The sequence below is a fragment of the Dendrobates tinctorius genome, unplaced genomic scaffold (assembly GCF_039654945.1).
Source record: "Dendrobates tinctorius isolate UK_male_01 unplaced genomic scaffold, ASM3965494v1 ptg000162l, whole genome shotgun sequence".
In the NCBI taxonomy this organism is placed as follows: Eukaryota; Metazoa; Chordata; class Amphibia; order Anura; family Dendrobatidae; genus Dendrobates; species Dendrobates tinctorius.
Genome location: NW_027361829.1, coordinates 20604795 through 20620955, shown reverse-complemented (window position 1 = coordinate 20620955; position 16161 = coordinate 20604795). Strand labels below are relative to the sequence as shown.

General features: G+C 42.9%; 1 protein-coding gene across 8 annotated transcripts in view; it reads left to right on the top strand.

Annotated features, from left to right (window-relative positions):
- Positions 1 to 16161, top strand: part of COBL (cordon-bleu WH2 repeat protein) — an 803866-nt gene that overhangs the window by 586901 nt on the left and 200804 nt on the right. The gene's annotated exons all lie outside the window — the stretch shown is intronic.

Below are 16161 nucleotides of genomic sequence, written 5' to 3'. Positions count from 1 at the left end.
TTTGTGGTGTTACATAGGACTGTGGGTAACATCTAGTACATTATCTGTGTTCAGTTATTACTGTGTGTTATCTGTGGGGTTGCTTAAAACTGCAGTTAACATCTACACTGCTTGAACTCAGAAGATGTTATTGGGTATATTAGGACATTCTGTGTTGTATTCTAAGCTTTTCTTCTGTGCCAGGCCCCATAGGATTGCATTTGACATCTACATTACCTATACTTAGAAGTATCACTGTTTTATCTGTGGTGTTACATAGCACTGCATGGAACATCTACTATAGTTTCCGTGTTTACATAGGACTGCAGTTAACATGTACATTATCTGTTCTGAGAGAGGTAACAATTTGTGCTAACTGTGGTTTTACATAGGACTGCAGATAATATCTGTGCTCAGACATTTATCACTGGTAATGGATGATAGCTCATAGCTATCATCATAGATAGATAATGCTGATAACTGATTAGTTATATTTGTGGACAGAGGTGACAAAACTTATGCTTTGGAGCTTGTGTCCATGGTTTTCTCTGACCCTATCAATGCGCTAACAATACCAATATCATCACAATAACAGTCTCTGAGACATTACCCGAGAAGGTTTGAAAAACAGGTCCAAACAGGAGCTTGGCTCTTTTAAAATGTCTTGCAGTCCAAATTCTAGCATCTTTTTGTAAGACTATAGATTGTAATGTTCCTATGTATGTTATTTCTCCTGAAAATAAATAAATTGACAACTGGATGTTATCCATCAGGAGTGTGTCCTTTGACAATGTGATAATGTTCAATCTGTGCAACTCATAAGGATGCACCCCTTTTGACAAGGGGAATGATAATACCCAGTGTTCAATTTATTCATAAGTATTCAGGAGGATTACCAGGGTAAAGATACAATATAAAGCTCTAGAAAAAGCAGTTTAAGCATTGTTATTTTATGAGAAATATAAATATTTACAAAAACAGACATTTCCGGATAGTTGACAGTTGTGCCTTAAAGAAAAATACTATTGTTCAAAAAAAATCCATATTTAAACATTTAGCGTTTATTGTAGTTTTTATTTTTTAAAGGGAATCTGTCACCCTTTTTTTGGCTTTGCAGCTGCTGGCATAGACATCGGGGGCTTATCTACAGCATTCTGTAATGCTATAGATAAGCCTCCGATGTAACCTGAAAGAGAAGAAAAACATGTTATATTATACTCACCGAGGTGGGCGGTCCGGTTCGATGGGTGTCGCCGTCCCATCCGGCGCCTCCCTTCTACATGCGATGACGTCCTCTTCTCCCATCCTGTAATGGCTCCGGCGCAGGCGCACTGCTCTGCCCTGTTGAGGGAAGAGCAGAGTCCTGCAGTGCGCAGGTGTCGGGAGAGGTCTGGCGCCTGCGCACTGTAGAATTCTGCTCTGCCCTCAACAGGGCAGAGCAATGCGCCTGTGCCGGAGCCATTACAGGACGGGAGAAGAGGATGTCATCGCATGAAGAAGGGAAGCGCCGGACCGGACCGCCCACCTCGGTGAGTATAATATAACGTGTTTTTCTTCTCTTTCAGGTTACATCGGGGGCTTATCTACAGCATTACAGAATGCTGTAGATAAGCCCCTGATGTTAATGCCGGCAGCCAATAGGGGATAAAAAGGGTGACAGATCCCCTTTAAAGTAAAAATCTTGTGTGCCATAAATTAGTTTTACTTATACTCAAATGTAAGTTTAAAAGTATAAAGAATAATTGTGGCCAGGAAAACATATTATTTTTTTTTTTTTTTAATCAAAAACATTTTTATTGTGACAGTCACATTTTCCCAACAATACATATTACATTTTTGTATTACATAATACTGTAATCCATCCATTTTCAAGACGTTGTTATAATCATTTTTTGTAACTAGAAATGGGCGGACACCTGGATGTTCAGGTCCGGCTGGTTCAGCTGAACATTTACAAAAAGTTTGGGTTTGGGTACTAGAACAGTACCCAGACCCGAACCTGAACCCGGACCCCATTCACTTGAATGGGGGGCCCGAACATCCAGTGTTTGTCATTCTTCATATGCATGACAGCGTGGCAAAAACCGCTTCTAATTGGCGGTGAAATCATCCCCGCCAGTCAGAGAGCTGCGGTTCCCACGCTTTTTTTTTGTTTTATTTACAACGCAGGGGCGACTGATGAATACTGCCATCCGCCGCCCCTGCACTCACTGTAATTAGCGGCAGCAGGTATCGGACGATGGAATCAGTAGTCCCATCAGCTGACACCAGTGACCGGAGGTAAACTTTATACCTCCGATTACAGCTGACAGCTCACATTGTTTTTGACAATGTGTGAACAGCGGCTCTCAGACGGGGATGATTTCACCGCTGATCAGAAGTGATTTTTGGCGGTGTTCGAACCTGAACAGTAACATGGACTTCACCAGGTGTCCGTGTTTGGTGTCCGTGCCCAAACAGTAGGTGTGCCCGAACAGTAGGTGTTCAATATGGACACCGAACTTTACTGTTCGTGTTCGCCCATCTCTAATTGTAATTCTTTCATGTTATTTCTCACTTGTAATCCTGGTTTTACCCTTGTGCAATTCAAGCATAGCTTTCATGCAAAGTTGACCACTCTGTAGCATTTTTTTTATACATCTAGTCACAATAACTTTTGATAGTTGTCTAAAAACAGTATAGTCTGGAAGCAGTTAAGTAGCCAATAGATAACCCAGGACTGGACAGTGGATAAAAAGAAACTGGAAGCCATACCCAGAAAAACATGAATTTAGTTACTGGTTTACTAAGGTCTAAGTTACTAAATCACTATTAGCTGCACTCTGTACTGCCTGCAGTGGAACAATCTAATGTTTGCAAGTACAATGTTTGGGTGTACAATATTGTACATCACGATGTTGACCTGCTGGGGAGACAGCACATATTACTAGACTAAAAAAGACCTCGTCCTTAATGTATAGCTCTCATATGTTACATGAAACTTATTAAAAATTCCTGTCTAGTGTTAAAAACAATGTTAGGAAAATTATTTAAAACATAATTAAATGATTTAAAGGGGTATTCCCATCTCAAAGATGCTATCCCAAGTAGTAGCTAAAATAATAATATTAGCAAATGCCTCTAACTATAAACATCTTTACTCCAGCATACTATTCTTCAAAAGTGCCATGCAATGCTCCAGTCTTAATGAATCAGGGCCAAAGATAGGTAAAGGGGTCTCCCATCTCCAAGATGCTTTCCCAATTTATAGCAGGTGTAATATTAGCAAATACCTCCAAATAGAAATGTAGTAGTTTTTCTGATTCGCTTTGTGTCTTTCCTCATGTGCAGGAAATGAAGGACCTTTGAGCTTTGTGTGCTGATCTCATATAACTTTGACCAAGGATTTAGACCTTAATTAGCCTGTTCGTGTTATGGTTTATTCACTATTATCATTAGGAAAGGCCAGGTGATGCAAATTTCTAAGCTTTATAAAAGCCCAGCCTCCTCTAACCTTGTGCTAAAAAATAGCAGGCATCAGGTCCTTCTAAGAAGCTGCCTATCACTCTGAAAATGAAAATGGTGGAGGCTCACAAAGCAGGAGAGGGCTATGAGAAGATATCAAAGCATTTTCAAGTTGCCATTTCCTCAGTTTGAAATGTAATTAAGAAATGGCAGTTAACAGGAACAGTGGAAGTCAAGAGAAGGTCTGGAAGACCAAGCAAAATTTCAGTGAGAGCTGCTTGTAGGATTGCTAGAGAGGCAAATCAGAACCCCCGTTTGACTGCAAAAGACCTTCAGAAAGATTTGTTCTACTGTTCAGAGACACCTGTACAAATATGACCTTCATGGAAGAGTCATCAGAAGTAAACATCTCCTGTGTCCTTACCATAGTATTCAATTTCAGAAGTATGCAAAAGAACATCTAAATAAGCCTGATGCATTTTGCAAACAAGTCCTATGCACCGATGAGGTTAAAATCAAATGCTTTGGCTACAATGATCAAAGATATGTGGGGAGAAAAAAAGGCACAGAATTTCAGGAAAAGAACATTAAGCATGGGGGTGGATCGTTCATGCTTTGTGGTTGTGTTGCCACCAATGGAACTGGGAACATTTCACAGATAGAGGGAATAGATTGGATTCAATGACATTTCAACAAATTCATCATGCAAACAGCATAATCTATAAAAAAAAGCTGAAGTTCAAAAGTGGAAGGCTTCTACAAATGGCTATGATTCAAAATCCACAATAGACTTTCTCAAAAGATTGCAATCTAAAGGTTCTATAATGGCCCTCACAGTCCATTGATCTGAACATCATTGAAAATCTGTGGCTAGACCTCAAAATAGCAGTGCATGCAAGACGACCCAGGAATCTCACAGAACTGGAAGAATGTTCCAATGAAGGATTGGTGAAAATTACTCAAACAAAAATTTAAAGACTCTTGGTTGGCTACAAGCTGTGATACTTTAAAATGGAGTTGCTACTAGGTACTAACCATGCAGGGTGCCCAGACGTTTGCATCAGCCCTTTTTCCTGGTTGTAATTTTTAAAATGCAATAGATTTTTTTTGCATAAAATACAAAGGAAATGTGTCATCTTTAACTTTAGGTCTTTTAGAGATAATTTAATCTTATAGTTGCTTAACTGTTCACAATAACAGTAATTTTACTAGAGGTGCCAAAACTTTTACATGCCACTATATCTGTTCTGTCCTCACTAAATGAACCGGAATTCATGTAGCTTATACAGGCAGCTAAACCGCTATACCGGGGTCCAATAAGGAGACTGTAGGTTGAATCTGTGCTTTATTGAATATAGTGGTATATTGATGTGGTGAAACTACAACAAAAACATATATGCACTGAGTGAATACAGGGTACATAGGAATACATAATATACATAACATACATTATCTGCACTAATAGCTAACCAGGGGAGAGATAACTAAGCAGCGTGATCTAAGACAGGAATTAGATGTGGAAAGCGTGATTACCGACCAGTGATGCTGACACAAGGGGAGTAGAGAAATGAGATGTTCACAGGAAGCAGACTTGAGAGAAAATGTAGGACTGGAGGGAAAAATGGGGTCTGGACTAAACCATAATGCTTTGCAAATTTACCAGGGTGCTTTGCAAGCTTTCCCAGAATACATTGTGAAGGGAGGGAAATAGAATTCAGGAAGTACAACGCATAATAACATGCAGTTATGACTTTGGTCAGTAGATGGAGCCAAAGATACAGAAAACAGTAAAATATATAGAAACCTGTACATTCTATACATTACAGCAAATAACAGTATATTTCCAGACAGACATTCAAATATTGAATTAAATGTCGGAGACAGAACACTCCTCGTCTGGCATCAAACGGATGTCACTATTCTTATTCTCCGAAGACAACAATAAGACCAGCTCAGTTACTGGTCTGGAGAATATCTTAAGTTCATTCCCTTTGGTCATCCTAAGTTCAACTTTGCAGACGTTGCCATCCTTACTCGGGAATGTTGCAGTCACTAGTTAAAGTGGCCACTGGTTCCGATGGGCCTGACAGTCTTTCACAAGGATGAGGTCACCAATCCTCAGATTAGGCCTGGTAGATTGCCACTTCGTCCGTGGCTGCAGGGTAGACAAATACTGTTTGCGCCACCTGTCCCAGAATGTATTGGCAAGACTTGGTACCTGTCTCCACTGGCGCTTGTAGAGGTCCTTAGTGTCGAATCCTCCTGGAGGGGCACTGGATAGTCCTGTTTTCTGGGTGAGGAGAGTAGCTGCTGTCATTGTATGAAGTGTAGACACCTGAGGGTGTATTTCAGCATCTGAGTCCTCTCCTACTAATTCAAAGGTATCTAGACAACGTTCCTCAGTGTACAATAGTTTTGGTCCTGAGAGCCATGTTGTGCTCTCTAGTCGACTTGCGTCAACTGCTCTAGTTACATGATCTGCAGGATTTTGGTCCGTGGGAATGTAATGCCACTGTTTTGAATGAACTGATCTCCTAATTCGTAGCACTCTGTTGTTGACATAAACGTAAAATTGCCTGGTTCATTGTGGATGTATCCCAGGACTACTTTGCTGTCTGAGTAGAACTTGGCTTGTGCCAGGTCGATATCCATCTCGGATGCAATGAACTCTGCTACCTCGACGGCTAAGACTGTAGCATAAAGTTCTAACCTTGCTATACTGTGCTTCAAGTTTTGCCTTCCCCATAACAAATCCAATGTGGTTCTGACATTTGGAGTCCACAGTTTTGAGATAGGCAACAGCAGCAATTGCTTTGACAGAAGCATCTGCAAATACATACAGTCTTTGGCTCTGTATCTCTGTAAACGGCACAGGGGTATATGGTCTTGGAGCATTCAAGTTGGAGAGGGCTGCTAAAGAATTCTTCCTTACTTCCCACTGGATTCTCTTATCAGGTGGCAGAGGTGCATCCCAGTCAGAAGTCTCCTGGTTAAGTCTCTAACTATGGCTTTGCATTGTATAGTAATGGGAGCTGCAAAACCTAAGGGATCGTACAGGCTGTTGATGGTAGACAGGACACCGCTGCGTGTGAAAGGCTTTTCTTCCTGGCTGACCTGAAAGGTGAAAGTGTCTGACTGTAGATTCCAGAGAAGCCCGAGGCTGTGTTGCATTAGCGTGGGGTCTGACCCCAGGTCCAGGTCTCTGAGACCGTTACACAAGTCTTGTGAAGGGAATGCTTTCATGAGGTCTTGGCTGTTTGAGGCTATTTTGTGAAGACTGAGGTTAGAGCAAGCAAGCATCTCTTGGCCTCTCCTGAGAAGACTGACGGCAGTCTCGTTTGAAGGCATGACTTTCAGACAGTCATCAATATAAAAGTCTTTTTCTATGAATTGTCTGATATCTGATCCGTATTCTGTTTCTCCTTCTTGAGCAGACCTTTTGAGTCCATAAATGGCGGCTGCAGGAGAAAACCTATTGCCAAAGATGTGCACTCTCATGCATTACTCTGTGACCTCTTTAGTAGGATCATTGTCTGTGTACCAGAAAAATCTTAGGAAGTTCCAGTCTCTCTCTCTCACAAGGAAACAATGGAACATTTGCTGGATGTCAGCTATGAAGGCAATGGAATCCTTACGGAAGCGCAGAAGTACTCCCAGCAGTTTGTTATTGAGGTCTGGTCTTGTCAGTAGAACATCATTCAGGGAGACATCATCAAACTTAGCACTGGAGTCAAACACCACTCTAATTTGGCCCGGTTTCTTAGGGTGGTGTACTCCAAACATGGGTAAGAACCAGCATTCTTCAGAATCTTTGAGAGTGGGAGCAAGTTCTGCATGGCAGTTCTCAAAATTCTTTGACATGAAGGAGAAAAAGTGATCTCTCATCTCTGGTTTCCTTTTCAGATTATGTTTGAGAGAGAAGAAATGTTTGAATGCCTGATCTCTGTTGTTTGGTTGAAGTGGTCTGTGGGTTCTGAAGAGGTGCGACCCAGCTGTTGGTCTCATCTTTTACGAGTCCTTTGTCCATTACCTCTAGGAACAACTTGTCCTCTACTGACATTGCTACTTGGTTGTCTTGCTTAGTTCTCTGGAAGACTGTGCACCACAACTGATCCTCATAGCTTCCTGACACCATACTGCTGTCATGAGTAAAGTCTATTAAATGATTGGGCAGTTGTATGCTGTGTGGTAGTTCCTTGACATGGAACTCGTTGTTGCAAGGTTGAAACAGAGATGGGCGTCCTTTCTCCAATGTATTTGTTAGCATGCTCGTCACAGAAGATCGGGCATGCATATGTCCCAAACATACGTTTCCTATTATGATCCATCCTATGTCTAGCCTTTGGGGCATAGGGAGCATTGTGGAGTCCATTAATATGACTTCTCACTTTATTAACTTATAATTAATTTATTATTATTTATTAGGATATCTCTTCCCAACAGCAGTATTATCTGTGCCTGAGGGTCAAGTACCGGTATAAGCTGTGCTATGCGTTTCAAGTGAGCATGATGGATTGCCACATCTGGTGTAGGGATTTCAGATCTGTTGTCTGGGATCTGATTACACTCGATGATTGTAGGTAGTGGTAGGCAGAATTGTTCACCTAACGACTCAATTTGGGTGTCAGTGGCTTTCCTGCCTGCTGTTGTCACAGTACCTGCACATGTCTTTAATGAGTAGTGCTTGGTCCTTTGATGTTGAATAGGTAAAAGAATGTTGATCTAGCCAGGGATTGATTACTTTGATCATCCAGGATAGCATACAGTCTTAAAGCTTTGTCTCTATGGCCCTTTGAGTACACTCTGACGAGGCATATTTTAGAACCTACTGTGTTATGAATGGGTCACTCTCCGTCTAACCAAGTGAGAATCCAATATTTTCTCTACCTCATATTCCATATTGCCTTTAACCAATACTGGGTCAGGAGGTGCCGCCACAGGAACTACTGGCTCAACAAACCTCTTCAACAGTGACTTGTGAAATACGTTATGGATTTTGAACGTAACTGGACGAGCCAATCAGAAAGAAACAGGATTAAGAATCTCCAAAATCTTATAAGGTCCAATAAATCTGGGCTTAAATTTTGGAGATGCAACCTTCATAGGAATATTCTTAGACGACAACCAAACCATATCACCCACTATAAACAGGGGACCAATGGTCCTATGCCGGTTGGAAAAATGCTGGGCCTTTTCCTGAGAGAGTGACAACTTATCCACCACTTGGTCCCATATCTGCTGCATTCTCACAACCACAGTGTCCACACCTGGGCAGGACGAAGATTCCACTTGCCCTGAAGAGAATCGAGGATGAAACCCAAAATTACAAAAAAAGGGTGACATCAAAGTGGCAGAACTAGCTCTATTGTTCAGCGCAAATTTGTCCAAGGGCAAAAATGAGACCCAAACATCTTGATCAGCAGATATAAAACATCTTAAATAAGACTCCAGGGTCTGGTTTGTTCTCTCAGTCTGCCCCTTGGTCTGGGGATAAAACGCGGAGGAGAAGGATAACTGAATTCCCAGATTAGAACAAAAGGCTTTCCAGAATCTGGAAACAAACTGGACCCCTCTATCGGACACATTGTTCTCAGGAATCCCGTGTAACCGAACCACCTGTTGTAAAAACAAGGGTACCAACTCAGCGGAAGATGGCAACTTTGGGAGTGGTACAAGATGGACCATCTTCGAAAATCTATCACAAATCACCCAGATAACAGTCATTCTCTGAGAGACAGGAAGATTATAAATAAAATCCATTGAGGTATGGGTCCATGGCCTCTTGGGCACCGGCAGGGGCATGAGCAACCCACTAGAACGAGAACAGGGTTTAGACCGAGAACAAGTCCCACAGGACTGTACAAAATTCCTGACATCACGAGATAAGGCAGGCCACCAAACGACCGACTCACCAAATCTCTGGTACCAAAAATACCCTGATGACCAGCCAATGCGGAGCAATGGACTTCAGACATCACTTTCTTTCTCCACTGGTCAGGAACACACAATCTTCCCATAGGGCAATGCTCAGGTTTATCCTCCTGAAATTCCTCCAGGGCGCGTCTCAAATCGGGAGAAATGGCAGAAAGAACTACCCCCTCACCTAGGATAGCAGTAGGCTCGGTCACATTAAGAGAATCAGCAAAGAAACTCCTAGAAAAGGCGTATGCCTTAACATTCTTAGTGCCCGGAAGAAAAGAGACCACAAAATTAAAACGCGTGAAAAACAAGGCCCATCTAGCCTGTCTAGGATTCAAGCGTTTGGCCGACTCCAGATAAATCAGATTCTTGTGATCGGTGAGGACCACAAATTGATGTCTAGCTCCCTCCAACCAATGTCTTCATTCCTCAAATGCCCATTTCATGGCCACCAATTCCTGATTCCCCTCATCATAGTTGCGTTCAGATGGGGAAAACTTTCGAGAAAAGAAGGCACAGGGATTCATCTTAGAAGTCACAGGGTCTTTTTGGGACAAAACAGCTCCTGCACCAATCTCAGAAGCGTCTACCTCCACTTGAAATGGAAGTGAGACATCAGGTTGCCGTAAAACTGGAGCTGAAGTAAATCTCCGCTTAACCCCTGAAATGCTGAGACAGCCTCAGGAGACCAATTCAGCACATCAGCTCCCTTCTTGGTCAGATCAGTCAGTGGTTTGACAATACTAGAAAAATTACCTATAAATTTATGATAGAAATTAGAAAAACCCAAAAACTTCTGGAGAGCCTTCAAAGAAGTAGGCTGAACCCAATCATAAATGGCCTGTACCTTGGCCGGGTCCATTTCAGTAGTCGATGGAGACAAGATAAATCCCAAAAATGAAATCCTCTGTACACCAAAGAGGCACTTCGATCCCTTAACAAACAGGAAATTCTCCCTCAAAATCCGGAACACAGTCCGGACATGTTCCACATGGGAATCCCAATCACTAGAAAAGATCAGAATATCATCCAGATAGATGATCAAAAACTTATCCACAAAGTCTCGGAAAATATCATTCATAAAGGACTGGAAGACAGAAGGGGCATTAGAGAGCCCAAAAGGCATCACCAGGTACTCAAAATGTCCCTCCGGAGTATTAAACGCCGTCTTCCATTCATCCCCGTGCTTGATGTTCGAGTACAGATAAGTTGAAAAGCCGACCCTTGGGAAATTTACACCCAGGCATCAACTCAATTACACAGTCATAACTCCTATGAGGAGGCAAAGACGCAGACTTACTCTCACTAAATACATCAGAGAAATCAGCCAGATAATCAGGAATATCATGAGACTGAGGAGAGGTGGAGAAAACAGGAGCGTCCCTAAGAACACACTGACAACCCCAACTCACCACAGACACAGATTTCCAATCCAAAACTGGGTTATGAGTTTGCAACCAGGGGAACCCCAGAACAATAGTATCATGCAAATTATGCAGCACCAAAAATTTACAATTTTCCTGGTGTTCTGGGGCAACTCGCATTATCACCTGGGTCCAAAACTGAGTTTTATTCTCCGCCAAAGGAGTGGCATCAATACCCCTCAAAGGAATAGGCGTCTGCAGAGGCGTCATGGACAAACCACAACGTTTAGCAAAGTCCAAATCCATCAGATTCAGAGCTGCTCCTGAATCCACAAAAGCCTCAGTGGAAAATGTGGACAAGGAGCAGATCAGAGTAATTGCCAAAAGGAACTTAGGTTGTATACTGCCCACAGCAAATGTGTGTGCAAAACATTTCTCTCGTTTAGGGCAGACAGAAATAGTATGAGAGGTGTCTCCACAGAAAAGACACAGCTTATTACGCCTTCTAAACTCCTGACGTTGCGCCCTAGACAAAATCCTATCACATTGCATAGGTTCAGACGTTTGTTCAAAAGGTGGCAGCGCCTCCCGTGCAGTTTTACATTCACGTAAACGCCGATCAACCTGAATGGCCAATGACATAGAGCCATCCAGACCAGAGGGAACAGGAAATCCCACCATAACATCTTTTACGGTCTCTGACAAACCTTTCCGAAAGAGAGCTGCCAATGCACTATCATTCCATGTAGTAAGGACCACCCACTTTTGGAATTTTTGACAGTACAACTCTGCAGGATCCTGACCCTGGTCTAATGCCAACAGAGTTCTCTCAGCTTGATCAACGGCATTAGGTTCATCATACAACAACCCCAAGGCTTGAAAAAATGCATCCACATTAGTCAAAATAGGATTTTCAGGTGTAAAAGAAAACGCCCAATCCTGGGGATCGCCGTGCAGCAAGGAGATGACAATTTTAACATGCTGCACAGAGCTCCCCGATGAATTAGGCTTCAAGGCAAGAAATAATTTACAATTATTCTTAAAACTCAGAAATTTAGACTGATCCCCAGAAAACAAATCAGGAGTAGGAATCTTTGGTTCAGCAGCATGTGACTGAATGAGGTAGGTGTAAATTTCCTGTACTTCAGCAGCAAGTTGCTCCACCCGATCAGACAATTGCTTAATCCCTATTAGGGAAAAAAAAAATCCTCCTACGGCCCCAGAGAAAAAGAGGAAAAAATATAAATAAATTAAAAAAAAAATTCTGACACTTTTTTTTCTCTTTTCTTTAACAATTCTTTCCTGCTTTTGAGTACCCTAGAATCTGCGGTATGGCTGGTGATTCTGTTATGAATGGGTCAACAGGAGGAACAACAAAAAAGCTAAGTCCCAGAAAAACAGAGAGGTTGGTAACTATGCAGATTGCAGATCCCTGATCTTAACCACACAACTAACAGTAGCAGTGGAGCGTTCCTACGATATTCCTAGATACCTCGTCACCGCCGGAGGACTACATAAACCTAAAGCAAGAAAAGGGAAAACTATCTGCCCCAGAGCAGACCCCAAAGGAATAGACAGCCCCCACACATGTATTGACGGTGAAGCAAGATGAAAACACAAACACAGGCAGAAAAATAGGCTGAGCAAACGATGGGGCCCGACTAACTAGAAAGGAAAGGAAAGGAAAGCCACTGTCTGCAATCTGCCAAAAAACCCTACCAAAATAATGTCCAACACGTCTGATAGCAAAATTAACCCTGAAGTCACTAGACTTCTCCCACTATATCAGCACTCTGAAATATTCTGAAACAGAGCAAAAGGAGGCCAATCTAATAAGGGACAAAAAGGCAAATTGGCAAATACAGATAAATAGGAGTGGAAGTTCAGCATAGCCCAAGCAGGGGCAAGCTGACCATACAAGAAACTGAATTGACCAACAAGCGCAAGTGTGAACATTAGCAAAAAACAAACTTAACTTTAGAAGACCGGAAGAGAGCTGAAGTCCAAGACCTGAGAAGCAGACTGAATCACCAGCACTAGGATAGGGCGTCGGCTGTCTTATATCCAGTCTGATACTCCGGAGATCCAATCGTTATCCTCCTCATCAGGTGGCAGATCACTACCACTTAAACCAACCTCACTACCTCCTGTCACCACTAGAGGGAGAACGGAAGGAGAACTCACAACTGGTGGAGCAGAAAATGAGCTCATAACACTACTGTCTATTGTCCCTTTACAGACTTCAATACATTGTGAAGTGATCTCTGGCATAGCTCCATCAATGCTCCTTTCCTCCTCGCCATGCTCACTGTCAGCTGGCATGTTTTGTGCACTCCATGGAGCTGGGCCAGGGTGTAGGGCAGTGTTATGATCTGTGGTGCCACATTCTGTGCATTTTACACTGACCTTACAATCCTTGGCGAGATGAGTGTTGGATGAGCAGCCCTTGTAGCAGATACTATTCTCTTTCAGGAAGCTTCTGCGATCTTGCATAGATTTTCCTCTGAAGGCTATGCATTTCAGGAGAGGATGAGGCTTCTGATGAAGCGGACACTGCTTGTCAGGTTCTTGTACCTTTGTCTCTGATTGAGAGCGGCCAGCAGACCTGTAATTGGAACTTGGAGAAGAAACATAAGTCTTGTGCACTGCCACAGATGTTCTGCATTGGTTTGCAGCTGGTGACGGTGTGGCATATGACATTGCAAAATCAAAGCTGGGATCATTTCTGATTGTCGCTTGTTCATGTATAAAGTCTTCAAAAATGGAGAAGGGAGGGAATGAAACACTGTGTTTGTATTTGTATGTGGAACCACGTGTGAGCCACCTCTCCTGTAGATTGTAGGGCAACTTTTGGACTATAGGGTTAACACCTTTGGCTGTGTCAAGGTATGCAAGTCCTGGTAGGTCACCTTCACAATTGGCAACTAGGACCTCCTTTAGCAGGTCACCTAGCTCTCTAAGTTTTGGGAGACATTTGTTAGATATTTTAGGAAAGTCATCGATTCTTTTGAACAAGGCTCTCTCTATGATCTCTGCTGAGCCGTAACACTCATCCAGCCTCTTCCAGATCTCTTTGAGGCCGATTTGGGGGTGGTTTATGTTAATGTCTCTGATCCTTACTGCGTGTTTGACTGACTCTTCTCCTAGGTATTTGACTAAGAGGTCTATCTCTTCCCTGTGTTGTAGCCCCAAGTCTCTAGTGACATTTTGGAAGGAAGCTTTCCAAGCTCTGTAACCTTCAGCGTGGTCAGTGAATTTCATGAGTCCCTTGACAACCAGATCATGTCGTGTGATGAGCTTAGCAAATTCTGACGTGTTTTCAGCAGAGTATACTGGTGATGGGTCACCCTGATAGTGATGTGAGGTGCATTCATACCTGTTAGTATCCTCAGGGTGGCGCCAGCCGGTGTCATATTGCTTCGGTCTGACGTGTGGTGTGTCAGCAAGGTGATTCACATTGGTTACCTGGTGAGGGGCAAGGTAGTCATTAGCAGATTTGTTTTGCTCTACATTTTCCTGGAGCTGAGCCTCATGATGACTCTCACTCGTTTCACTGGATGTGTCATGATCTTGGTTATAGTTTGGATCAGGAAGTTCATTTACATACTAAGATGTGCGTTGTGGTGAATCTTGCAGTGGCAACTTCAGACTTGACGCACTGCTACGGCTATGCAGCTCAGGTTTCTGCGTGGCTTCTAGTGATTCTGCCTCGGCTAGTGCTGAGGCAGCCTCTTTTTTTGCTGCTAGGCTCTCTAAGGTGGCATCCACACATGCCCTTTCTATCTTAGTTGCATCTCTTCTTCAGCATACCTTGCTCGCATTTTGGCGGCATCAGAATTTGCGCGGGCAATGGTGACCGCGCTGCTGATGGATACAGTCTTTGAGGAGACAGAAGTAACAGATTTTGACCTGTGTAATTTGTGGGACATGGTGTCTTGGAGGGATGCTTGGCTAGGCAGTGATTGCTGTAGCTGTATTAGTCTCTGTGTAGCCGGTGACTTGAATCTCACTAGATGGATTTCTGCAGTTTACTAGTTCCTGCAAGCTGGATGAAGGGCTGTCTTTTCCGTGAATTGCACTAGCTGGATGGTGCTGCGTAACTGGCCTCTGGAGGATGGAAGACTCTTTTAGCTCTGAGTTGCAACTGGTTGGATAGCTATTGTTTCACTGCGGTCCTGAAAGATGGAAGGCTCTTCTCTCTGTATTCCCACTAGCTGGAGAGCCGCTGTTTCACTGTTCTGTCCTCTCTAAATGAACCGGAATTCATTTAGCTTATACAGGCAGCTAAACCGCTATACCGGGGTCCAATAAGGAGACTGTAGGTTGAATCTGTGCTTTATTGAACATAGTGGTATATTGCTGTGGTGAAACTACAACAAAAACATATGTATACACTGAGTGAATACAGGGTACATAGGAATACATAATATACATAACATACAGTGGGGCAAAAAAGTATTTAGTCAGTCAGCAATAGTGCAAGTTCCACCACTTAAAAAGATGAGAGGCGTCTGTAATTTACATCATAGGTAGACTTCAACTATGGGAGACAAACTGAGAAAAAAAAATCCAGAAAATCACATTGTCTGTTTTTTTTTCCTTTTATTTGCATATTATGGTGGAAAATAAGTATTTGGTCAGAAACAAAATTTCATCTCAATACTTTGTGATATATCCTTTGTTGGCAATGACAGAGGTCAAACGTTTTCTGTAAGTCTTCACAAGGTTGCCACACACTGTTGTTGGTATGTTGGCCCATTCCTCCATGCAGAGATGTTTTTGGCTTTTCGCTTGGCAACACAGACTTTCAACTCCCTCCAAAGGTTTTCTATAGGGTTGAGATCTGGAGACTGGCTAAGCCACTCCAGGACCTTGAAATGCTTCTTACGAAGCCACTCCTTCGTTGCCCTGGCGGTGTGCTTTGGATCATTGTCATGTTGAAAGACCCAGCCACGTTTCATCATCAATGCCCTTGCTGATGGAAGGAGGTGTGCACTCAAAATCTCACGATACATGGCCCCATTCATTCTTTCATGTACCCGGATCAGTCGTCCTGGCCCCTTTGCAGAGAAACAGCCCCAAAGCATGATGTTTCCACCACCATGCTTTACAGTAGGTATGGTGTTTGATGGATGCAACTCAGTATTCTTTTTCCTCCAAACACGACAAGTTGTGTTTCTACCAAACAGTTCCAGTTTGGTTTCATCAGACCATAGGACATTCTCCCAAAACTCCTCTGGATTATCCAAATGCTCTCTAGCAAACTTCAGATGGGCCCGGACATGTACAGGCTTAAGCAGTGGGACACGTCTGGCACTGCAGGATCTGAGTCCATGGTGGCGTAGTGTGTTACTTATGGTAGGCCTTGTTACATTGGTCCCAGCTCTCTGCAGTTCATTCACTAGGTCCCCCCGCGTGGTTCTGGGATTTTTGCTCACCGTTCTTGTGATCATTC